This window comes from Diabrotica undecimpunctata, chromosome 3 (genome assembly GCF_040954645.1).
Source record: "Diabrotica undecimpunctata isolate CICGRU chromosome 3, icDiaUnde3, whole genome shotgun sequence".
Lineage (NCBI taxonomy): Eukaryota > Metazoa > Arthropoda > Insecta > Coleoptera > Chrysomelidae > Diabrotica > Diabrotica undecimpunctata.
Window position 1 is genome coordinate 147,372,463 of NC_092805.1, and position 25,555 is coordinate 147,398,017.

Sequence of the window (25,555 nt, forward strand, 5' to 3'; positions counted from 1 at the left end):
GTCGAACCATCTCCTCAGGTCTTTCAGCCACGAGTTCTGACGTCTTCCTACTGATCTTTTGCCCTGTACTTTTCCTTCCAGTATAACTTGAAGTAATTCATATCTTTCGCCTCTCAGCACATGACCCAAGTATTGCATTTTCCTCTCTTTGATTATTCTTAGTAATTCTTTTTGTTTACACATGCGACGAATTACCTCAACATTAGTAACTCTTTGTACCCATGGAATCCTTAACATTCGTCTGTATATATACATCTCAAAGGCATTTACTCTTTTCGGATTCTAAGCTGTAGCCTAAGGTCTGATCTTGTAAAAAATGTTTTAATGCTCATGAATGTTCTCCTTGCTTGTTCGATTCTTGATAGGATTTCTTTTTTTTTTGATTACACTGACTATTGATATTTGTTCCCAAATATTTTATGGAATTTACCTGTTCTATTATTTGACCCTTGGCATACACCTGTACGTTTATTGGTGTCTTTGAAAATACTAAAGTTTTAGTTTTGGAAACGGTTAGATGTAAACCGAACATTTCGCTGTGGTGAACTACCGCATTTATTATATTTTGTAGTTCTTGTGCATTGCTTGCTATTAAGAGTACATATGTACATATGTACATATATTCATACACCTCGAATTCTCCAACTGTTCCATCCTCCACCTTCAATTTAAAGGAGCCCCTGGTGTTTATTTCTTTTTTGCTAGAGAGTTCCATGTACTTGGATTTAATAATATTAACTTTCAGTCCCATTTTAGAGCTTTCCCGAATCAGCCTTTTTGCTATACTTGCCAGTTTTTTGTTTATTTCTTTCAACGAAAACCACTTTATTAGCATACGCTAAGCATTGGTGCTCTTTATATAAAAGAGTGTCGGGCCTATTTATCCAAATAACCCCTACATTTTTTTCTAGATCTATACTAAATAGCAAGGTAGATAACGAGTCTCTTTGGCGAACACCGTTTTTCGCTTTCAATTCTTCTAAGACTATACCGTTGTATTTCGTAGCACAAATGGTTTTTCTAATTATCATTTTTATCAATCTTACTATTTTTCTGGCACTTCAAATTCTTTTAGCGTTTTTATTAAGTTGTTTCTGTCTATTGTATCGTAGGCGGCTTTGTAATCAATAAAAAGTACTTTTCATTGATTGCTGAAATTTTGTATTCATAGCAATTGATCAGGATTTGTTTTAGCATAAAAATTTGGTCGGTTGTTGATCTTGCCTTGCAAAATCCTCCCTGATATTCTTTTAGATTCTTCTCCACATATATTTCTAATCGTTTTTAAATTAGTATGGCGAGCACTTTGTATATTATCTCTAACAACGATATTCCTCTATAGCTTGCGCATTCAGTTCTATCTCCCCTTTTGTGTATAGGAATTTTAATGGACTGTTCAATTCTTGAGGCATTTCTTCGACATCTCTCACTTCTACTATTAGCTCACTAAGTTGGTTTATTAAAGCTCCTCCTTTATATTTTAAGATCTCTGCCATAATGCTCTACCCGGGGCTTTCTTGATTTTTCATATCATTTAATATTTCTTCAATTTCTTCTCTTGTGGACTTAGGTATTTCTTCTACTACTACTTGGGGTTTAGGAACATTATAATTTTCTTCAGTATTCACTTCATTCTTTAACAGCTCTTCGAAATATTCTTTACACCTTTCACATACTTGGTGTTCGTCCACTATCAGGTTTCCTTGCTCGTCTTTTACATTTATCGTTCTTCCCCAATACCCAGTTTTAATGTATTTTACCTCTTTGTATTTTTTTTTATTAAAGTAATTTTCTTCCATACGATTTACTTTATCATCCATATACTTTATTTTTCACGCCCTTAGGATTTTCTTTACTTTTTTTCGTTGTTCGGCATACATGTCGTCTGGTTTTTGCGATCGAAAACTTTTTATCCTCAAATCTGATCTTTTTTTTAATCTGTTCTACATTCGTCATCGAACCAGTGGTTTTTTCTAAATCTTTTTGTTCTTAGTATGTTCTTCGATGTTGCTTTCTTTAGTGTTCGTTATTTTCACGAACTTTTGTTGTATGTTACTTACAGTAGAAATATCTTGTTTGGCGTAGGTTTCTTGTATTGATTTTGACAATCCCGCACTAACTTAAATTTTCGCAGTTTTTTAAAATTAAATTTAGGTTTCACTTTCTTTTTCCGTTTATGCTTTTTTACGTATTGCATCTCTCATATTAATTCTAATCAAAAAATTATCAGAGTCTGCGTCAGCCCCTCTACATGTTTTCACATTTGTTATTAAATTAGCGAATTTCTCTTGTATTAAGATGTGGTCTATTTGATTTTTATTTGATCCCGGAATTTTCCAGGTTCCTTTATATATATTCTTTCTCCTAAAATACATACTTATTATTTTCATCCTATTTTCAATTGCGAATATAACCAATCTTTGGCCATTATCATTTGTATTCATATATTTACTTTCGCCCCCTGTTATGTTTTTATACATATATATCTTCTCTTCCGACCTTTGCATTGGCGTCGCCTATAATAATTTTAATATCTTGTCTGGGCATTTTTTCAGACAATGACTTTAATTCTTCATAAAATTTATCTTTTATTTTTCTTCTTTTTTTTCTCTCTTTTCCTTTAGTTCTAATTGCCCACATTCTGTCATATCTTGTTATAAATCGTTTTACCTGCTCCAGGTCTTCATATACCAGAAAATGTAGTCAACCAATGTTGTTTCTAGTCAAATGTGATTCTTTTATTGCTATGATTTGTATTTTATATTTCTTAAGTTCTTTTATTAGGTTAATTATTGCTCCCTCCTCGTTTACTCCTTGTATGCTCCTCGTATATTCCATGTCGCAATATTTAGGTACGTATTTTTATTTCTTGTTTTGCTATTTGTTTAAACTTATTTTTCTGTTCATCACTAGGATCCGTCGGCATAATGGGCCGTTTTTTTCTTTTTCCACTGCTATATGCCTTTTTGGGTCCATATTTCTAAAATTTTCTCGTTTGAAAGTACTATTTCCGACCCATTCCCATTTTATGCCATCCACAGTTAGTTTTTTGTACCCTATCTATATGTTTTTACCTTCAGTTCTTAATTCCTTGCCTTTATTTACAATTTTCTGCTTCATGTGTCTTTCCCTTTTGGTCAGGTTATCGTTGATGAAGATCTGTTTTCCAGTAACGAATCTGAGTTCGCTTTTTTCTTTCATTACCTTGTGTTTTTCGCCATAACACTTCATTTGTTCCAGATATATATTGTTTCTCAGCTTCATTGCAGATTCTTTTTCGACATCCTCTTTTAAGTACTTTTGTATAAAAAAATCTTTAACGTTATTTTTTAAGAGTGTTTCATCTGTTGTGACTATTGGTAGACCCGTATTTACTATGTTATTTCTTTTCATCTCTTTTATAATTCTTTTTACTTTGTTTTTAATCTGGGTTAACCTGTTTTTGTTTCATCCAATTCTTGCTTTATCTTTATATTTTCTTTTTTCAGCGCTATCATATTTTCTATCTATTTCTTATTTTCATTCCTGATTTCTTTCAGTTCTCCCATCATCTTCTTGAACATACCCATAACGTCATCCTTATCTTCTGAATCTTCTTCCCTTGGTTTTATTTTGCTTGGGGTTCTGGAAGTTATTTTATTCTGCAGGAAAGGTGCAGTTGACCCTCTATTTTTTCTTGTCATGCCTTGTAACGCGTTATCATCACTGTCCGTGTGCATCATATCTGTTTCTAAGGGCCACGAAAGGAACTAGATCCTCTTCAACCGAACGAACAGAGATGCACCAACATGAGTGTTTCGAATTTTGAATAACCTTACTTTCTCTTATCACTTCAAACACTAGTTTTTACTGGAAGAGAGTTTTTTTCAAATTTCAAACCGTAAATTATTTTTCGCTACTAATCGCGATATTTGTAATTTTAGTAGGAGAAAAACGAATTTTTATCTGCTTAGTACACCGTTGCCGATCTGTTTATATTACATTTTAGTTAAAATAGTTTTCTTATTTATATTCTTTAAAATAGTTTTATTGATTTCAGATGTTGCAGCATACTCGTATATGTTAAAAGCTGCTGCTAATTTAAAGATTTTTTTATCTTACCTAATTCATTGCACTTGTGCAGTTCACGGTGTAAACAGAATGGCAGAAGCAATAAGAAATCTGTTTCTGTTGGTGAATGATTTTATAAATTTTATAAAAAAGTTTTCGTGAAAGTTCCGTTGAGAGTGCAGATATATAAAGAAATACTTCTCGGTATCCCTTTGTCACCTAAACTAGTTATTACAAAGTGGGGAACTTGGCTTGAGGCAGTTTTTTTATTTTGAACACTGCAATGCGATAAAATTAGTAATACCAAAGTTTGATGATAATATTTCCAAGGCCATTTGAGAGGAAAAAAATATTAAAAAAACAGAAATTGAACCAGCAACTCGCATATATCGATAACAATTATAAACTATTAGTAAAATAATTACCTTCTTAGAAAAACAAGAGGCAAATTTATGTAAAATTAGTAGATAATTTAAAGTCAAAAATTAAATCGGCACCAGGAAGTAATGGACGATTACTTTCAATCAATGTTTTGATATATATGAAATAAAAATGAACGTATTTTGTTATTATCTAACGTGGCTATAGTTTTAAATGGGACATTTTCCGATTATGTATTTTCAAATTGAGCCAGATATGTTATCCGCCCTGAAATATGCTCCATTTAAATCTGTCGATGTAGAACGTTCATTTTTAATGTACCAATTAACTATAAATAATCGAAGACCTAGTTTTAAGAGCAAAAACATTGAAAAGCATTTAGTTGTAGCTATAAACGATGAAATTTTAAATGGTTACAATAAGATCACTGTTGACTTCGTATTTGTTCCATCACATTCAGGTTTACAAGGAAATGAAGAAGCAGGTGAACTAGCCCGCTTAGCATCGTTCACCCAGGACTCCATTCTTATTAATGAGGTTTCTTCAGATGACTTCAAGTCAGAAATTAAATATAAAGTGTTAAGTGCGTGGCAAAATAAGTAAAGTGCATCACAAAATAAATTGAAGAAAATCAAACAATTAGTGAAACCGTGGCTCCAACCCACAGGGAATAGACACGACTAAGTGAGAATAACACGTTTGCGACTAGGACACAGTAACTTTACACATAAACACCTCTTTACGCGAACTGTGCCGCCAATGTGTGAATATATAACTAATTCAGTGCAAAACATATAAAGCAGCAAGAAAGAAGCACACTATCCCAAATAATATAAAGGAAGCTCTAGGAAAAAAACATGAACATTTAAAACACAATAAGTTATCTTAAAGACTCAGGACTGTATCAATTATTGTAATTTTTTCTAACTTTACCTATATTATATTTTTTAGGTCGCTAATACCATGGTGGTTAAAGCGTAAATAAATAAAAAAAAATCTTTAATTACTAATTATTTACTGATTAATTTATTTTGTTACTAATGTTATGTTTTGTAAATATATTTGTTTTAAGTTATTAATAATAGTAATATTTACTTTGTATATTAAATAATTAGTTATTTGATGATATTGCCTATATGTTGCCTACATGTTAAGATTTTTGATTCTTTTAATAAAAAATGTTTTGCCCTGATTACAAGAAATAAATTCATTAAAATAAATTTATATCTGATATAATGATTAAACTCATTGTAAACAATGAAAAATTATCTTCTAAAATGTAATTTTATTACGGAAATTCCAAAAAGTTCCCCGTGATACTTTACAATGTTTGCTTTCACCGTCAAAATGTCAACAGAGCTTCCGCAATAATTTTCTCGTGCACTCTATGCTGCTTCACGGCGGAAGAAAAACATGGAACAGAAAAAATAAAACAGGCTGTTCTCAAGTGCGGCTAAAAATAAGTAGAAAAATCCCGACCTCACCATCCTTACTCTTAAAATTTATGTGATTTTCGTAGAGCTGTCATTTATATCGCAATTTTGCCTTTCTGCTAAAATTAAACGTAAAGCTTTTTAAAAATAACGGCTTGCCTTTACTTTACTACAGAATTAAAAGAATATAACGAATGGGATAGGGACTTTGATAAATAGTTTGCCGTGTGACTCTTAATTACTATAAAACTCATAAATCCACGGTAACTTGTAATTTCAGCAGTATAAAGTCTTTGTTGTAAAGTCTTTATAAAGTATTAAAATTTTGTTTACAATATGGTAAAATTACAGTCTGCAAAAATCGTAAAACGTGATATTTTGGAATATTCAATAGTGTTTCTAAAATGCTCAAAACATGTCCATTTTTGTCATAAAGCAGTTAAAATTGAACGATACAGACATCTGTTTTAGTTGGTAAATGTCTGTGAAAATACAGCTAACTACACATATTATGTCCAAAAGTTTGGAATATTGGAATATTTCATCTTTTTATTGATTTTTATATATAAAATCATCTGAATAGTTAAACATCATTTTGTTTCAATTATCAACAGTACTAAATAAATCTCAAAACCAGATAAACGATATGCAAAAAAAATATTTATTTTCTTGGAGTGAAAAACTTACAATGTACAACTTACATTTAAAAATAAATTAGTATAGAAAAAAATAATTTTTATTAAAACTAATAATAAGTATTTCCTCCATTGGCCTGTATGCAGGCCTGTAGGCGATTTGGCATGCTGCCGATTAACTGGTTGAGCTGGGCTTGCGGAATTCTCTTCCATTCTTCACGAGCAGCATCTTTAAGTTCTCAAAGTGTAATAGATGGATTGTTTCGCTGCTTGATGCATGTTTTGAGAATGTTCCAAGCATGTTCAATAATGTTTATGTCGGGGGAATTCGAGGGCCACTGTAATGTAGATATTCCTTTTTCTTCAAGAAAATTTTGTACTGTTGATGTTCGATGAGGAGGTGCGTTGTCATGCATAAACACAAATTCATCACCTACTGCCCCTCGGAATAGACGTACGATAGTATTTAAAACTTCCTTAATGTATACAGCACCAGTGACTCTTCTATCCAGAACCAGCAGTGACGTCCGTGTACCACTTATAATACCACCCCAAACCATAATACTGCCACCTTCAAATGGGACACGCGGTTTAGCTAGTGGGGCTTGTCATCCTGGGGCCCTCCAAACCAGTGTTCTTCGCGAATCAGATACCAAGTCAATTTTTGACTCATCAGAGAACATCACGTTATTCCAGTTAGGATCATGATGCACCATTTCTCTAGCCCATTGAAACCTTCCTATTTTGTGTTGGTAGGTTAGTTTAGGAACACGTAGCGGTCTTCTACGATACAAATTTACCGCATTTAGTCTGCGTGTTATTGTTTGCCGTGAAATATTCAGTCCTTGAAGCCTAGAAATTTCTCTGGATATACCACTTGTAGATTCCAGACGATTTCTACGAGCTATAAATGTTATTTGCCGGTCTTGTGCTGCTGTTTCGATTTCTACCACTTCTGAGACGATCCTTGACTTCATTTTTATCTTGGATTTTTGACGTGACAACGTCTTAAATTAGGTTGTGGCTCGGAGTCACTCATGAAAAAGTGTAACGCCCGCTCACGTCTGTTACGATGAGTCACCGAACGAGAGAGAGGCCCGCCGGACCGGCGAATGCCTTGCGTCTCTCTCCCACTCAAACATGATCGGCCCGCTGCGCGCGCAGCACTAGAGAATTAGGCGCGTTGAATCGGTGCGTGCTTGTGTCTCTGTCTTTCTCGAGCGTTCTTGGCGTTGGAAAACCGAGAAAGCGTCATAATACAAATTCACACGTGTGGTTAAAGTATCGTCAGCTGTGTCTGTATATATATATATATATATATATATATATATATATATATATATATATATATATATATATATATATAAAATATATTTCTATAGTTAAAATTTGTGCAATTCTTATTTTCATTCAATTCCTTGTTCCTATTGTGCAATTTAATAATATTCATATCATCAAATATTCTACCGAGAAAAAGACGTTGTCACGTAAAATCTTCGCCCGTAAAACCGACTTTACAGGCAACCGATTTTTTTTTTATTTTCGATACAGCACTCTGAGTAGCATCAGCAATATTCACGATATGACTTTGACTAAAGTCCTGTTGTAACAAAACAATTGCTCTGGATCTGTCAAAATGAGATATCACGTTTCTAGACATTTTTAATCGGCTCAATTAAAATTTAAACAAAGACGGAAATAATGTGTAAATACGCTAATCAGTTGAATGTGACCAAAATCATACAAAAACGATTCAAATTTTTTATCATTTTCATTTAAAAACCCTCTAGAATTAATATCAACAACAGTTTTAAAACCACCATAGGCGTAGATATATTATTTGTACATATTCCAAACTTTTGGACATGTGTGTAGTAATACTAACTACATATTTATAGTTCAATAACTTCTGAATTTTAGATATGGAATAAACCACATGCTACACATCATGAGACAGACATTTCGATGGTGTATTCAGACATTCATGATTTTTATCTTTAAAGCGAAGCTTCTATACTGGCATTAAATTACTTTTTTACTTCACAGTAAAATGCTGAGGCGAGCGTCACGGAATTAGCGCCACGAGAAAGTGTCGTCATGGGTAGTACTACTCTTAATTCGTTTCTACTCATCATATATTTACTCTAAGCAGGTTTAAATTAAAAACTGTATAAAAAAACTAACAAAATATAGGCAATAAATGAGGAGTAAAATATTAAAAGAATAACTGTCACTAAAAGATTCGATTCGTAACGATTGTCAAGATTTAATAAAAGTCATAGATCCAATCCAATCCAATTAGCAACAATATTTTCATAATAATTCTCTTTTTAAATTAATTTCATATAAGTACAATTGTTATTTTTAAACATATTTAGTTCATATACTAATTAAATTTACTATCAAATGATCAAATTTACCATCAAATGATATTTATTTATATTTTATTATTATTATTTGGTCTGATTGTGACAAGTTTGTTATAAGTAAACAACACATGCTTCTATGCTTTTTTAATACGTTAACAGGTGTCGCTAGGAGCAAACAATAATTTATTGAATTTGTTTAAAAAATAAAAAAGTCATGAATAATAAAATTACTGTATTTAATTTTAAATATATTATTTAAATTTTAAAAATACAGAAAACCTAGTATGAAGCTCCTCGCTAGTCTACAGTACCGCATACTGTTCCATGTTTCTTTTAATATACCTTGTTATTTTTAAAACATATTTTTGATTATATAATAATGAAATTTACTATCAAATGACATTTGTTAATATTTCCATAATTTCATATAAATATAATTTCATATAAATTCAATTAGTAAAACATTTTAATAAATTTCATATTTATACCGTCACAGCGGAAGAGTCCATTTGTGTACCTAACAAGGGGGTGGCCGTTAAGTATACAAAATGTCAAACTGACTATAATTCTTTATTTTGATTTTTGTAATGTTTCATAATTTTTTTAAAATTTAAAAATACAAAAACTTAGTGTGAAGCTTTGCGCTAGTCTATTGCCGCCTACTGTATCACTTTTTTAGTTATCCTTTCTTAGTGGAATAGTATTAATTCATTAAAAGTGTAAGACATTTTAAAAGGTAAACATAACTCACAAAAAAGTGTTTTGAAAATATGCCAAATTTTTTCCATTACACCGGAACCTCCATTAAAAGGAAATTTTGTAAAAAAATTTGTAATATTATTTCAATAGATATTGAAAGTATATCAAATTCAAGAACTTAAGATTATTTTCTTTTATTTTGTATGTAGATGGTGTGGAAGTAAAACAGTGAGTTTATTTAATTAGCTTCACGAAGATAAGCAACTTCACCACACTAGTTAAAAAATATAATACAGTCCTACAATCAATTAAAGGGGTGACTCATTGCTAAAATTCAAATGTTAAACCGTAAACTATAGAGAAATTCCACAATTTCAGCGGCGTCGTTATCTACTTATTTTTTTAGGATTTATTTATTTTATTACAAACTTTTTTTTTCGTCTTTATAGAGGGGGGGTCTGGAATTTTCAAAAGACATCTCAGTCCAGGACGCCGCCTGACTGACCTTAGTGCAGGATTCGTTCTTCGTACTCCCGTCGATAGTTCCCAAGGTACTTTAAAATGCCCTCCCGTTGCCGAGTCTACCTGCGGAACGCCTAACTGCTAAACCAGACCTTCCTCTGTCATCCAAGCGATCAGGAAGCAGAATGGCCGCTGTAAGGCCGGCATCACTTCCGAAGTACTACCTTTATTCATTCATTTTCCATTCATACACATCCACGTTCCATTTATCAGCAAGGAGGCTCCCTGTCTCGTTCCAGGTGGCGCTTAGAAGACCGTCATCGCTCCTAGTACAGCATCATTCCCAGACGGGAATTTTCTCCTTCCCCACAGTCTGACTCACGCCTATCTAACTCATACAGTGTGACCTACTTCTCTAGCTTCAACTTCCAACATCTTTCACTCTTACCTTTGCCGTTGGTACAGCTGTCTTTCTTCCTCTTCCTTTTTATTGATCACTGCACAGATATAGCTGTGTATGTTAGTCCAACACTGTAACAAAGTTCACACCTGTCTCTCTCTCCATTCTGTTCCTTTCTACTATCCATCTGCTGCAATCTAACATCGTATGTGTCACAGTGTCAGAGTATCCACTGTATAGACATTCATCTGTGTCAGCCTTTCCGAATCTAGACAGGTAGGCCCTAAAACACTCGTGTCCTATGAGCACCTGCATCAGGAAATAATCCAGTCGCCTGTGGCCACAGACCACCCAATTTCTTATGTCCGGGATCAGCATTTTCGTCCACTGTGCCACATCCTCCGTGTTGTTCCACTCTTCTTGTCATCTTTCAATTGACCTTTTCCTTTCCTGTCTTCTCTTGGCCATAGTAAGGTTTGGGCCTATTGTCTCATAGGGCTCTTTTCTTTCCACCGCCAAAACATGCAACGGAACACATCCAGTGATAGTCCACAAGGCTGCCGCAGACACAGTCCTGTAGGCGAATGCTACTCTTAACAGAATTGTTCGGTCCACTTGTGTCATGAGCCTCCTATAGGCCGTTATCTCTACCTCCTCGCTCCAAAATGATGCCACATAGAGGACGATCGACTTTACAACACCGTGTAAGACACTCCTCCTTTCGGATTTGTAGTATCCTGTAGTAACTAGGCGTCAACAAGTCAGAAAACTTGATGGATATCCGGGATTAAAATAATTTTTATAAACTAATGTATAGTTAAAAAAACTATTTTAAAATTCCTTTATAAAAGGTATAATATTAAAAAACCCTAGCGGGCTACATCACAGAACGTTTTCGGAATTATTATTCCTTCATCAGTGCTATCTGGATGTTCACGTTTAAAGCCACTAAATATGTAGGTAAAAACCCTTTAAATATTGTTCAATTAACTTTGAATTACATTTTTTAATTTTATAAACTATGATGTTTATGTCGCAACAGGAATAGATAACGTGGCAACGTAAGACTCCACTGGATGTTGCTATTTCTGTTGATCCTCCTTGTTGATAGCAGTATCAGTTGGTAAGTTGGAGTAAATATAGTGATAATGGTTTCCAATCTCCGATTGGATTGATTAATTGGATTGTTACCTCTATCGAAGGTTATCACTACATCTTTTGTACAGTCGTCCGATACTTATTTTACCGATTGGTAATTTATATCTAGCTATTTGACCATACGGGTCTCCTCCATTCTGTTTAGGTGGTTATTCCATTCTGTTTATAGACTTTATGTTGCAACTAACCATTCGAAGTATATTCCTTGCTTTCCATAAATTCGTTGTCCTTCATCTAGCGTTGGTTGGTTGTCGTAATGGGATAATTCCAGTTCCAAAGCATAATATTGCTTCTACAAGCTATATGGGTTTAAAGTCGACCAATATGGTGCTAATATGTCTGCAGGACTTGATCCTGGAAAAGGCAATAGTTCTTTTGAGCTACTCAATTCACCCAATAAAACTGTAGGTGGAGTTATCAACTAAGTCTTTAAGTTATTAAGCAAACTCGTATATAGAATTATCAGAGATTAATATTGATATCAAACTGTAGGTGAAGTTATCAAGGCAGTCTTTAAGTTATTAAGCAAACTCGTATCTAGAATTATCCGAGATTAATATTGATATTAATAGGATAGATGTGATGAAAAACTGGGTTTTTTAATGACGGATATAATAAAAAAGATTTCTTTCTTTTTTCGTAAACCGTTTCTGACGATCTAGTCCCTTTGCAGCTAATTGGCTTATTGCATATATTCCATTTTTTAAGATGCCAATTCCAGAATTCTGGAAAGCTGTACCAGCTTGTATTCTTCTTCTTGATGTGCCTATCCGTTACGAATGTTGGCGATCATCATGGCAATCTTTATCTTATCTGCAGCAGCGCGGAAAAGCTGCACAGATGTTGTATTGAACCAGATTCTGAGGTTCTTTAACAAAGATGTTCTTCTTCTTCCTGGACCTCGTTTTCCAAATATTTTTTCTTGCAGGATGGCTTGAAGGAGAGTATATCTGGATTTATTTCGCATAATATGTTCGAAGAACTGTAACTTTAGAGATTTGATGGTGGTCAGTACTTCTTGATTCTTATTCATTCTTCTGAGGACATCCTCATTTGTGACTCGGTCAGTCTACGGGATCTTAAGCATTCTCCGATATAGCCACATCTCAAATGCTTCCAGTTTTTTGCACATATCTTCGTTCAAGGTCTACGATTCAACACCATAAAAAAGGACAGAGAAGACGTAGCATCGCAGCATTCTTACTTTTGTATCAAGAGAGAGGTTGTGACTCTTGAAGAAGACCCCCATCCGATTGAAGGTGGATCTAGCTTTTCCGATGCGTGCTCTAATCTCCTGGTTGTTGGTCCATTCTTCATTTATTATGGTGCCGAGGTAGTTGTAATGCGTCACTCTTTCTACAGGGGATTGGTTGACGTAGAATTGACCTTCTGTTATTCTTTTCTTGCTAATTATCATAAGCTTTGTCTTCTTAACGTTTATATTGAGTCCATATTGTTGACTGTAATACGTGATTTTATTCGTAAGAACTTGTAGGTCTGCTAACTTGTCCGCAAATACTATGGTGTCATCTGCGTATCTGATGTTGTTTAGCCGGCAACCATTTAGTAGAATACCTTTTTCAGTTTCGTACAAAGCTTCGATAAATATTCTTTCAGAGTACAGATTGAAGATTAGAGGAGATAAAATACAGCCCTGCCCCACTTCACGCATGATTTTCACATAGTCAGTGTGTTCACCTTCAACTCTGAGATTTGCTGTCTGATTCCAGTAGAGACTTCTAATTATTTCCAGCTTGTATAGGTCTAGTACATTGATACCATATATTTGTGGTGTCAATTGGCAGTACCCAAAAAGAGATTTCTAAAAAATAGTAATGCAAGATATGGTTGAATTTTTCAAGTCCTCTGCTACAGAATCTGTAGCCTTAGTTTACATAAAATAACACTAACATATTCAGCTATCACTTGACTTGCGCATTTTCAGTAAGAAATAAGAATCTCTATTATGAAATTCGGCTTATCTCTGCTTCATTTCTAAATACATATTGAACGTAACTGATTTGAAAATTGTTTCCTAGACCATATAAAACAAGAGTCTTTACTGGATGGACAGTAAAATCCCCGACCCAATTTCATTGGAATTCTTTTGATGGAGTTGTTTAAAGAATATGTAGCAATCATAATTGAAAAAGCTACATAAGACGACGAATGGTGCATGAATGAAATCTAGTGTTACGATAATTATCCTGGCCTAAAATAACCGTAAATATTATGACTAATGTGTTCTGTTTTTAGATTTTACGAGAGTATTCTATTAGCCGGCAGAAATTTACCTGAATGGACCTTCCAGAAACGGTCGAGCCGATGTAAAAATACCCGTTTGCCTTACCGTTATAATTTCGCCACTAATCGAGAAGGTTGTTCGATGATTCTAGCGTAAAGGCAATGGCATATATAAAGGACATTTTATTTGGAAGGAACAGTGAATAAAGAAGATTCGCGCTCGCGATATTTTTGTTACGCTCGCCTAAATAAATTATGTGTATTATTTAGTGAGAAATAAACTTATATAAATTATCGTGCCTTTTAATAAATTAAAGTAGGAACAATATAATAAATTAGTAAAGACATTATAAATTAAAGACATAACAATTAATAAATTCACAACAAATGGTGTCAGAGTGAGATCGAACATAAATTAGACTTATAATAATAATACAAGTGAATATAAAATAAATTGTGAAAATGGCTACGATTTATGAGCTGACAGTGACTAATTTAAGAAGACATCTTGAAGACAGAGAATTAGCTTCTACCGGAAAAAAGGCTGAGTTAGTCCAACGACTAAAGAACGCTTTGCTAGAAGAAGGACTAGATCCAGAGACTTATATATTTGAAGATGCTGTCCTCTCGTCGATTTCGAAAGTTTCCGGCGACATCGCATCATTAGAGAACAAAGTTTCCGACGATATTTCGAAAGTGTCTTCTGATGTAGCCAAAGTTTCCGGCGACATCGCATCATTGGAGAACAAAGTATCCGGCGACATCGCTTCTTTAGAAAGCAAAGTTTCTAACGAGATTTCTTCTCTGGAAAGCAAAGTTTCTGCTAACATCTCTAAAGTCACTTCTGAAATATCTGCTCTTGACGATAGAGTGTCTTCGCTAAAAAACCAAGTTGCTGCCGATAAGTTGGCCTTCGAAGAAAAGATTAAAGAGATGGAAAGGAAGATGGAAGAAACAGGGACAGCAGAGAGAGGTAACAATCCGATTACAGTGGAGATAAAAGAAGACGAGACGAAATTTAAGTTGGAGACACGGCCGAAATTTGAAGGAAGTGGAGGTTCTATTCATGTTAAAGTCCCAACTTTCGACGGAAAATCATCATGGAACAACTACATGAAACAGTTCGAATCAGCCGCAAGAGCAAATGGATGGTCTGAAAAAGAAAAGGCTGTAAACCTGACTATCGCTCTTCGAGGAGATGCCTTAGATGTGCTTCAGACCATAGCCGTAGAGGAGACCGATGATTTCGAACAACTGAAGAAGAGGTTAAATATGCGATATGGCCACGAACATTTGGAGCATGTATATCAGTCACAGCTTAAAAATCGTAGACAGAAGAAAGATAGTTATCCTCTGCCTCGGATCGATGACACATTGGACACATTGGCTGGAAGTAAATTGTTTTCTACTTTAGATTTGAAGTCTGGATACTGGCAGGTAGAAATGGACCCAGTCGATAAAGAAAAGACAGCCTTCACCACAGGATCTGGATTGTGGCAATTCAACGTTATGCCATTTGGACTTTGTAATGCTCCTGCGACATTTGAGAGGCTTATGGAAAATGTGTTGAGAGGGTTATCTTGGAAAACATGCCTGGTTTATTTAGATGACATAATCGTCTTGGGGGAGACATTCGAAGATCATTTGAGGAATTTAGAAAACGTTTTTAATCGACTTAAAGCTGCCCAATTGATGCTAAACCCCAAGAAGTGCCAGCTATTTCAAGGTAAAGTCAATTATCTGGGTCATATAGTCAGTAAAGAAGGAGTGGCCGTGGATAAGGGAAAAATCGATTCCATTAAGGAATGGCCAAAACCAACTGACAAACATCAAGTGAGAAGTTTTCTTGGACTATGTACTTACTACCGGAGGTTTATTAAGAAGTTTGCAGATATCGCTAAGCCATTAACGCGACTTACAGAGGAAGCAAGAGAATACCGCTGGGATATAGACTGCCAAAATGCCTTTGAAACGTTGAAAAAACATTTAATAACAGCACCAATTTTAGGGTATCCACTGCCAGAAGGAGAGTTCATCTTAGATACGGATGCAAGTAATGTGGGAATTGGAGGAGTGCTGTCTCAGATTCAAGGAGGACAGGAACGAGTCCTCGGATATTTTAGTAAAGTTCTTTCAAAACCTGAACGGAATTATTGCGTCACGAGAAGAGAACTTCTGGCAGTAGTGAAATCAGTAGAGCACTTCTATCAATATCTCTATGGCAGAAAGTTTCTAATCCGAACCGACCATGCCGCCCTTAAGTGGTTGATGCAGTTTAAGAATCCAGAGGGTCAGATAGCCAGGTGGATCGAACGACTCCAAGAATACGATTTTAAGATTGAGCACCGAGCCGGAGTTAGCCACAGAAACGCTGATTCTCTTTCCAGAAGGCCATGCCCAGCAGAGTGTCCTCACTGCAACAAAACGGAATCCAAGGAAGCAGCAGTGCTAAGAACGACGATTGTCAACGACGACTGGACGCCTACTAAGATAAGGGAAGAACAAGAGAGAGATCCAGTTATACAGAAAATCCGAAAATGGAAAGAGGAAAATCGTCGACCACCTTGGCAGGAAATATCAAACCTATGCTCAGTAGTTAAGACGTATTGGGCCCAGTGGGACTCATTTATCATCGAAGATGGCTTGCTCAAACGAGTCCTGGAAAATGATGACGGTTCAGAGAAAAGAAGACAGTTGGTGATCCCAAAGAGCAGAATAGCCGAAGTACTTCGTCAGTTACACGACAGTCCATCGGGAGGGCATTTTGGTGTAAGGAAAACCCTTCAGCGAATTCGGGAACGGTTTTATTGGATGAACAGTTCCGACGACGTAAAAGACTGGTGTAAGAAATGTACTATTTGTGCTACGAGTAACGGGCCTCACCGGAAAAGGAGAGCTCCTATGAGACAATATAATGTTGGAAGCCCGTTTGAAAGAATAGCTTTGGACATTGCAGGGCCATTTCCAGAAAGTGAAAATGGGGGCAAGTACATGTTGGTAGTAATGGATTACTTCACTAAGTGGGTCGAGATTTATGCACTTCCAGACCAGAAGGCCGCCACCGTTGCAGATAAGTTGATCCAAGAATATATCAGCCGATTTGGAGTGCCTTTGGAGATCCATAGTGACCAAGGCAGGAACTTTGAAAGTGATCTATTCCAAGGAATATGTGATAGACTAGGCATGAAGAAAACAAGAACTACCGCGTATCATCCGCAATCGGATGGTATGGTAGAACGAATGAATAGGACAGTTGGCAAGTATTTGACAAAGATGGTGTCCGATCATCAGCGAGACTGGGACCAATACCTTCCGTTCTTCACAATGGCCTACAGATCTGCTGTTAACGAATCAACGGGCCAGACACCAGCCAGAGTCCTATTCGGACGCGAAATGCGACTACCTTGTGATCTAGAATTTGGGTGTCGACCTGGAGAAGATGTAGCAGGTGAAGATTATGTGATCGAATTACGAAGAAGAATGGACGATGTACATGAGTTGGTCCGTTCCCACCTTCAGATCGCTAGCGACCGAATGAAGAAACGGTACGATACACAAGCCGAAAAGGGTTGCTTTAAGAAGAACGACAAAGTATGGCTGTATAATCCCAAGAAGCGAAAAGGTTGTTCTCCCAAATTGCAGCAGTTTTGGGAAGGTCCATACCTCATCATGGAGAAGATCAACGATGTCATCTACCGAATAAGCAAGATTCCGAGGGGAAAGCCGATGATAGTACACCATAACCGGCTGGCGTCTTTCGAAGGTGACCACGACGTAGATGAAGAAGTGGAAGTAAACCAAGTCCAAGACGTGTCTGACCTCACGTTTGAGGAATTCATGGGTGCCTATGGAGGTACCGGTAAAGCAAGACATGGTGTTACCACTGAAGAAAAGCAAGATCTACTCGCGCTCCCCGATGACTACTCGCTGGCCCTTACCATCCCGGCCAGTATCAAAGACGCACCAGGGTTGGCATCCGTCTTTCGAAGGAAGTTTGGTCGAGTTGCAGAACTTCAATGCCAGGTGCCAGCTCCTGGTAAAACCTTGAAACTCCAAGATGCATCACGTTACCTTTTCTACCTGGTAACAAAAGACACTGCCCGTGACCAACCTACCTACCGAGATGTGTGGGAAGCCTTACTTCAATTGAGAGAGCACGTACTAGAGTCCGACGTGCAAAAGTTAGCCATGCCAAAGTTGGAGTGCCGCCAATTAGATTGGAGGGTTATCCGAAATATGGTGGAGGAGATCTTTAAAGACACCGAAGTCCAGGTGTTAGTCTGTTGCAATCCGCATAGTTACTGGTGCAGAGAGAAAACCGTCCCTTGTCATTTTTATACAACTGGAAGTTGTAAAAGAGGGTCCAGTTGCCGATACCAGCATACAGTTCCGGTTTCAGTCCCGACAAGGTTCCAGGAGGAACCATCTTTTAAGAGGGGGGCAATGTTACGATAATTATCCTGGCCTAAAATAACCGTAAATATTATGACTAATGTGTTCTGTTTTTAGATTTTACGAGAGTATTCTATTAGCCGGCAGAAATTTACCTGAATGGACCTTCCAGAAACGGTCGAGCCGATGTAAAAATACCCGTTTGCCTTACCGTTATAATTTCGCCACTAATCGAGAAGGTTGTTCGATGATTCTAGCGTAAAGGCAATGGCATATATAAAGGACATTTTATTTGGAAGGAACAGTGAATAAAGAAGATTCGCGCTCGCGATATTTTTGTTACGCTCGCCTAAATAAATTATGTGTATTATTTAGTGAGAAATAAACTTATATAAATTATCGTGCCTTTTAATAAATTAAAGTAGGAACAATATAATAAATTAGTAAAGACATTATAAATTAAAGACATAACAATTAATAAATTCACAACACTAGTAATGCCTGAAAGACTTTAAACTTTGTGTCTTAATTTTAAACGGAGGCTTTACAAGTGGACTGACATATTATGAATTAATTATTACTAATCAATAGCACTTGTAAAGAAAAAAATTACAAGAACGGTAGAACTGCTAAAAGTTCATTTTATCAAGTAGTTTAATATATTGTGTAGATCGTAAATTGCGGTAAATAAATATCAACAAGTGTACCTATGTTTGTTTTTTGCTTTATCATATGCAATCGGTTTAATTTGTTATTGAGTTTGACAACTATTTAAAAATAAATATTTTCATGTTCCGATTATAAAGTTTATTGTAGATGGATCAAAAATAACAAATATTTGTGACAAACATTCTAACTCGAAGGTAGCATTTGCATGATTAATTTCAAGACTCTCCAATTGGGACGTTAGTTGTGATTGCTCCGTACGCTCCGTTCCGGAAACTTTCAGAGAACAGGTATTGACTGACCAATCAGAACTTCTTGCATATGTTATATTTACGTGACTGGGAATCTGGACAGCTCAACATAAATTGAGCTCAAAGTAGGTTAAATTCGTATAGTAGGGGTGCTTGCAAAATACAGTCGATTTGGTAGTTAATTTAACATCATTAACAATCTGACAATATACTTGACAACTTTCAAGGGAAATTTACTATTTTTGTTGGGAGTAAGCTATAATTTTACTTTTTCACTTCGGAAATCGTTCTCAAAATACAAAATATTAATAAATTAAACAAATTTTGTTTTTGTTACTTGGTAAAAATTCTTCTAATATTTTAGTTTTATCTGGCTCATTTATATTGACAATTTAGACGTACATTATACATTTTAAAGCCCAGATAACTTTAAAATGATAATGTTAATATTATGAGTTGCGTTCCTGGGAGGATTTTATTGTAAGATAGTTTATTAGATTACATGAAATCAACTTTAATTTAAGAGTAATCGTCGAAAAAATCATAATATGAAATTTGTTTTTAAAAAGACAATCACATCCAATGATGACAGTAAAATTCTCCTGTTAGCGATTTCATAGAAAACCACGAGGAAAAAACCAAGAAAAAACCTCATGATACTATCCCGATATGATAAGTATATGGTTTTACATTTAATTTACTCTTATTATTAACACCAAACTCTTAAAATAACACACATATAAAATCAAACATAAATGATGTGTCCTCCATATGCTATTGTCTTACTAATAGTGGTATGTTCGTTGGAATGATTTCCTCTTTTAATTTATAATTAACAGATCCTACTGCATTCTGCCAAAGAAACTTCTACACAATTGGTTTTATTTAACATAATTAGAGCCGCTTCTTTAATTCCTCTCGTTTAACCATCTTTTTTTTTCAGGACTATTATTTCTTTCTTTAAATTTTTATTTTGTCTAAAATTATTTTGTTGCTAAATTTTTAAAACTACTTATTAATGTTTTTTATGGTTCGTGATAAAATTTTGTATGCATGACGTCAGTAAACACTTTTATCGAACTCTTCTGTTACTCGCCTCCCTCGCATTGCTCGCTCCACTCGTAATATCAGACTCGTTCGATAAAGAGTTACTTTACCGATTTGGTACATAAATAACTATGATTTCGGTCTCTATTCCAATTATTTGTTTGCATATATTGTGGTAATAGTATTGATTATCAGCTTGGCATCTTTGTTTTATTTCTTTGTTGATGTTTCTTAATAGTTTTTTGCCTTGTGTGTACATCAATTTGACAAAAAATCTTATATTTGAATGTTTTTTATTCAAATTGTATCATAGTCTCAACAAACTCATTTAACTCATTTTGCATTAACTTCATATTGAAACCTATTCCAATAGGTAAATTTATTGGTCGTTGTGGATTTAAGTTCCGTGTGAACAATATTATTCAATTATACTTAACAGAGTTGGAGAGGGAAGGAGTAATACTTAATTATTGTGTGTTTAATTTCAGTATGATTTCATACAATTTAGTCTACAAAAATGGTTTGGTTTATTTTCAATATAAAATACAAGAAATATTTAGGATCTCTTAAAAAGATTATTTTCGCACGAGTAACTAAAAAAATTAATCACTCGCTCTTTAGTTTTAATTACAGTTAGACGTAATTTTCCCACAATTAAGGATGGCTTGAAATGCGAGCACCTGCAACATGCAGAAGCACTAAAATTGATAAGATAAGAGCTTGAAAAGGCGTAAAGTTGTCTTTCGACCACACTATTTCAGCTCAAAATTTAATTTAGGCCAATAAAACATTCATAAAGAGCGCGAGGAGTTGAGAGAATGAGAAGCATCAGGATAGCAGGAAATGTTCATAATACGCGAAGGAATTCTTGTAATAACTGCAGCCATTTCTCCTCTGAATGTGTATGGAGAATGGAGGGCGATTGATGGTAATACCGGCAAATGCCGACAATGTCAGTGCCTTAGTGCACTGCATGGCCGACAAGTAACGCAGCTCGAGAGTAACTGACTCTTGGCCTCTTGAAATGTTGGTACATGCCAAAGCCGATCAGATTAAAATTTCGGTTAAATAATTCTACACTCCTCGGCAAAATTCGTGGTACACTTTTTGAGCCGCTATTCTTTATTCAAAAATATACTACCGATATTAATATTGGGTTTATATGGGATTAAACCACAATTGATTGTAATAAAAATAAAATTGTACGTTTTTTTTTGACATTTCGATTTCCACCCTAGAAATTGTTTAAAAAAATTGGTTATTTAAAAATGAGAAACAATTTCAACCTGTAGCTATTTATTAATCGGCGCTTTGTTTTAACAATATGACGGATGACGTACTTGACCTTAATCGAGTAGGTAAATAGTTATGTTTTGACTTTTTCTTTTAGTATTGGTAAGCAGAGCCTGCTACATTCCATGGACAGGTTTGCTACACAGTTTTCTTCATTAAGATGAGGGCTGTTTTTTTGAAATTTTTTCTTGTTGATGTATGTTTCTTTCATAACTATTGATGCATCTTTCCATTGTACTTTGTGCTTCATGGTCCCAGGCATGTTTGCATAATTATGAGACTGAAACATATTTTTCGTATGGACATGTAGTTTCTCGATTTCTTAAAATGTAATCTTTATGCATAAAAAAAGATAAGATCTCTAAGTAAGTAAAGTCAAAGGGGAGCATGTTCTCTCCTGTAATGATAAATTGACGGCTTGTAGGACATAATATGGTCACGAATTACTTGGTCATACAATTTTTTTAGATATAAAGCACATGATTTTCCATCGTATGCATCTTGTAAACATGCTTTCAAATCATATAGATGTTCTACTCTCATAATGCGAGATGTTCAACAGTTTTATCTAATTTTTTTATTCACATGCAAATAAAATAGGACAAGATAACTATATAATAAAATTTTGCGATAGATAAAATATAAAACGGTCAGGACGAACAGGAAATACAAAACATAAAAAAAAATTTCAATACAATACTATGTTAACATTTCTAACAAGTCTAACAAAAAAATACCTGTTTGTCAACAAACCTTTCTGAATATTATAAAAGTAAAAAATACAGAGTGTTCGGTGTGTTAAGGAGATATCATGATGGACAACAACTGGCTCGTGAGCACAGAGGCGGTGATCGTAAATTTTTATAGTTTGCTGAAAAACGATGTGTTGCTGTAGAAAAAAGTTAGTTTCGGCATATTTTCAATACCTGCTACAATATTGGCTTTGGTGTCCATAAAACTGATGTTTGTTCTAACTTTAGGTAACAGAAAAAAAAAGTTTAAAAAAATAGTGAACTTAAAAATACATTATTAACCGAAAAACGCATACATACGTTACGAGCAAAAAAAGTTTACTCCAAGAAGAAAAGTTTAAATTTTAGTTTACTCCAAGAAGAAAAGCAAGGCCTTAAAACCATATCCTTGACTATCAAAAGAATCAGGCTATGCCGAAGATTCCTGTTTAGTCTGTTTATTACAGCCGGCAGTTATATACGTACAATTTTTCTGCTGTAACAGGTTCATCCTATTTGCCGCTGACTAAGAAAAATGTGTTTTTGTATACATGGACAGAAGATCAACATTTAAAAGAAGCAAATGAAATAGTCAGTGCCGTTTAACACAAGCTTTGCCATACAAACTTCGATGATGATATACGCACTGTACGATTTGTTGCAGATGGGTGCGGAGGATAACATAAAAAATTCCATCATAATAACTATGTGCACTAAACGGTTTAGTGTAGATGCAACTTTATTTATAAAACACTTGGAGGTTATATTCCCTGTGGCTGGACATTCATTTATTCCCCCAGACAGGGTATTTGCAAAGATCGAAAAAAGTATTAAAAAAAGACACCACTGTTTCTTCAGAAGAATTGATTAAAATTTTTAAAGTCTATGAAACTCTTTATATCTTGGGTTGAGATGTGATGGTGTACGACTGGAAAAAAGATTGCCACACTGCACTTAAACCTCCTGCACAATGGCACTTTCGATTTAATATGAGCAAAAGATTTCTATTCATCATTATCATCATCAACCTATATACTTTCACTGCTGAACATAGGTCTCCCTCAGCTCTTTCCATCTGTCCCTCTCTTGTGTGGCTTGCACAAGAAATTTCTATTAAGGGGTGAAAAAAGCAAAGTTGTAACTTTGAGAGGGGAACAGTCTTATAAATATGATCTAGGGGAATATAAGTCTGTATTTAAAAAAGGAAAATTCGTTAAAAGTATGTTCTAATCTTCTAGCTTGCGTGTTGTGCCCGCACAGCTAAAGGAAAGCTAGAAGAAATGTATACTACCGTGTCAAACACCTCAAAAAATATGGGCCTGCAAGTAAATGAAGATAAAACTAAGATAATGGCATCAACATCCAACAATAGGGATGGCGGTTTTTGACAAAACACCGGTTTTCGGTTATACCGGTTTTTTGCTTACGGTTTAACCTGGCGGTTATAACCGGCCAAAAAAACCGGTTTTTTTTAAACCAATAGGTTACAAGTTTGCACTTTCAGTTTGCTTCTGTATTTATAAAATAAAATAAAATTTGAATTATGGTTTTGTTTGGAATAATTACTTGAGAATAATAATTATGATTGGGATCCAAAATAATACCTAACCTAATCCTAATTACCGGAAAAACCTAATAACCGGTTTTTACTTTAAAAATAAAAAACCGGTTATACCCGAGACAAAAAAACAACCGATAAAACCGGTTATTGCGAAGTAAAAAAACCGGTTTTTGGTTAAAACTGGTAGGTTTTTCCCATCCCTACCCAACAATAGAGCCATAAACATCGGCCACCAATTTACGGTTCGTAATTCTACCTTTGAAGTGGTGGTCAAATTCACATACTTAGGCTCCCTGATCACGAAGGAGAACGTCATGACGGAAGAAATCAAGCGAAGAATAATCCTAGCAAACAAATGCTATTTTGGACTGAGTAGACATATGAGAAGCCAAAAAACAAAAATAACCATATACAAAACCCTTATACAACCAGTGTTGACAAATGGGTCGGAGACATGGACCATTTTCAAGGCAGATGAAAGTCTCCTGCTTATATTTGAACGAAGGATCCTGAGAAGAATATTCGGTGGCATCTGTGAAAATGGTGTTTGGAGAAGGAGGTACAACTACGAGATATATCACAGATATAAATATATATTTGGTGGTAAAGACATAGTATCCTTTATTAAAATAGGAAGACTAAGATGGGTAGGACATCTGGCAAGATCACAGCAGAACAACCCTCCTAGAAGAATCCTTATGCCGCAACCTCTGGAAAGTAGAAATAGGGGTAGGCCAAAACTCAGATGAAGGGATGGTGTAGATGAGGATGGTAGACAAATAGGCGCAGCCAACTGGCAACAGTTGGCAATGGATAGAACTAACTGGCGTAATAGACTTGGGAAGGTCGAAGCTCTTTTATAGGGCTGTAGCACCAATGATGATGATGATGATGTTCCAATCTACATAAAACATAAAACTCTAAAACATGTTGATGATATTTTCAAACAATATGATAATGTCGAAGACAACGAAATTCCAGAGATAAGAAACAATGTCCATTTGTGTGAATCAGTTGACGAAGATTCGGATTTAATAGTTTAACTTAATGTTTTTTGTCAAAATAAAACCAAATATATGATAAAACAACAATGTTTGTTTTGTTTCACTGGATATAATTCAAACTCCGACAATTCCATACACTTTAGTTTGAAAACCCGACAAATCCGTAAGTAAAAATTAAAACCCGACAAGTCGATTTTTGTTATTTAAATTTTATTTAAAATTACGTATTTCCAGAATAATTACAAATGGTTTTTAATTCAGAAACATATCTTTTAACTAATAAAAAAATATGAATATCCCTAAGCTTAACTTTCATACCAAAACAGTTTTTTTTAAATTTCCCAACATTTGACCTCAGTGGAATTGTCGGGTTTTGAAACTAGATGACTCAACTGTTTGTCGTAAGTTGGTCATTCAAAAATATGCCTGTCATAATCCTAAATGATAGACAAGTCAGATAAAAAACTAAAATTGGAGGACCAATAGTACACAAAGACAGACAAAGCAGTAGAATATTTGGAACGAAAGTTCTCTATTGTTTCCTTCTGAAAAAAGTGGGAAAAGAAGCTGTTAATAACTTATTCACACTAACACCTGCAGAATATAGCCTATAGAAAATATATAATGGCTTACCTGATAGACATTTTGTGAAAAAACCAACACAAGTGGCCCACTGTGCGATCAGATATGGAGTGACGCAATATTTTACTCGAAGCAAGCTTACACCTGTCGAAATTATGCCACAGCTTAAATCGTTCGGTTAAATTCGACCAATTAAA